Below are 2,780 nucleotides of genomic sequence, written 5' to 3'. Positions count from 1 at the left end.
TAACAAAACAAAAACAAAACCTACAACAACAAAAAAAGTGTATGGATGAGAATATATAAATGGCAAATAAGTACATGAAAAGATGCTCAACATCATTAATTACTAGAGAAATGAAAATTATAACCACAATGAGATGTTACTACATGCCTATCATAATGGCTCAAAAAAATGTAATGACAGCATCAAATGCTGGCAAAGGATATGGAGAAATTAGGTCATTCATAGGACCTAATTTGCTGGTGAGAAATCGAGACACTAAATAGACTAATAACAGCTCAGGAAATTGACTCCTTCATAAGAAACCTACCTTTAAAAAAAGTCCTGGACCAGACAGCTTACTAGTGGAGTTCTACAAAGTTTACAAAAAGGAGCTGATACCAATCCTATTGAAAGTATTCCAAGTAATCAAGAAAGATGGAACTCTCCCCAAATCAATTTATGCAGCTAACATCACATTGATACCCAAACCAGGTAAAGATCCAATAGAGAAAACTACAGGCCAATATCCCCGATGAACATAGATGCAAAAATACTCAATAAGATTCTAGCAAATTGGATCCAAAAACACATCTCAAAAATCATCCACCATGACCAAGTAGGCTTCATCCCCAGAATGCAGGGTTGGTTCAACATCCACAAGTCCATAAATGTAATTAAATATATCAACAGATATAAAAATAGGAATCACATGATTATATCACTAGATGAAGAAAAAGCTTTTTATAAAATCTAGCATCCTTTCTTGATAAAAACCCTTGAACATCTAGACATAGAAGGAACAGACCTTAAAATAGTAAGAGACATCTTTGATAAACCTACAGCAAGCATATTGCTAAACTGACAAATTGAAACCATTTCCTCTGAAAACCAGAACAAGACAAAGCTGCCCACTTTCAACCCTCCTGTTCAACATAGTGTTGGAAGACCTAACTAGAGAAATCAGACAAGGGAAGGAAATCAGGGGTATCCAGATAGAAAAAGAGGAAGTCAAGTTATCCCTCTTTGCTGGTGATATGATTCTATACCTTGTAAATCCAAGAGAATCTGTCAAAAAAACTTCTTGCATTGATAAAGGAGTTTGGCAAAGTCTTAGGGTACCAAATCAACATGCAAAATACAGTCACATTCTTATACACCAAGAACAAACAAGAAGAGAACCAAATATAAAACACAATACCATTAACAATAGCCACAAAAAAAATGAAATGCCTCGGCATCTACCTAACTAGAGAAGTGAAAGACATTTACAATGAAAGCTACAAAGCATTGCTCAAAGAAATTAAAGATGACACAAACAAGTGGAAAAATATTTCAAGCTTATGGACTGGATGAACAACATTGTAAAGATGGTCATCCTATCCAAGACAATCTACATATTTAATATCTATTAAATTACCAACACCATTCTTCTCAGACCTAGAAACGACAATACAGAAATTCATATGGAAACATAAACGACCATGAATAGTCAAAAAAAAAAAAATTCTCGGCAAAAGAAACAAAGCAAGAGGTATCACACTTCTAGACTTTAAACTTCATTATAAAGCTACAATAATAAAAAACAGCCTGGTATTAGTACAAGAACAAGCATATAGACCAATGAAACTGGAAAGAGATTCCAGAAGAAAAAAGTCTCAATTTCTCAACCAACTCCTCTTTGACAAAATCTCCACTAACAACCACTGGGAAGAGGAGGACTGATTCAGTAAACGGTGCTGGGAAAACTGGCTGACCACATGCAGAAGATTAAAACAAGACCCTTACCTGTCACCATACACAAAATCACTCTAAATGGATCAAAACCTAAACATAAAATCTTAAATTATAAGAACCTTAGAAAATGTAGGGGACACCCTTATGAAAATTGAAACTGGAAACCAATTCCAGATCAAAACTGCAATGTTCATTTCATAAGATATAAGATTGACAAGTGGAAAATCATCAAACTGAAAAGCTTCTGCAGAGCAATAGAGACCATTAAGAGAGCAGGGAGACAATCCAGAGAATGGGAAAAAATATTTGCCAACTGTATATCTGACAAAGGCCTAACATCCAGGATCTATAAGGAACTCAAACATGATGAAAAGATAAAAACAAACAGTGGGAAAAAGATATGAATAGACACTTCTCAAAAGAAGAGATATGAGCAGCCAACAGATACAAGAAACAATGCTCAGCCTCACTAGTCATAAAAGAAATGCAAATTAAAACTATACTGAGTTATCACCTAACTTCAGACAGGATGGCCATTATCAATAACTCAAAAAACAGCACATTCTTGAGAGGATGCAGGGAAAAGGGAACACTTCTACACTGTTGTTGGGAGTGTAAACGGTACAGCCTCTGTGGAAAACAGTGTGGTGATTCCTAAAGTTCTAAAAATTGACCTTCCATACGATTCAGCAATCCCCCTTTTGCAATATACCTGGAGGAACTCAGATCACTCAATAAATAGATACTTGCACACGCTTGTGAATTGTAGCTTTATTCACAATAACAAAAACATGGAACCAACTGTGCTGCCCATCAAAAGTGAACTGGATAAAAATAATTTGGTACATATACACAATGGGATATTACACAGACACAAAGAAGGACAGACAATATTATGAAGTTCATAGCAGCTTGAATAGATTTAGAGTCTGTAATATTCAACGATCTATCACAGCGAAAGAGAACGGAGTACCACATGCTCTCACTCATAAGCGGACCCAGAACAATTATCATACTAATATAAAAAAAGGGATTGACAGTAGAGGAAAACTGCCAGAGTGGGGGGG

This window comes from Carlito syrichta, unplaced genomic scaffold, assembly GCF_000164805.1.
Source record: "Carlito syrichta isolate Samal-C Ts95f unplaced genomic scaffold, Tarsius_syrichta-2.0.1 Scaffold287442, whole genome shotgun sequence".
Taxonomy (NCBI): domain Eukaryota; kingdom Metazoa; phylum Chordata; class Mammalia; order Primates; family Tarsiidae; genus Carlito; species Carlito syrichta.
Note: the sequence above shows the minus strand (reverse complement) of the source record.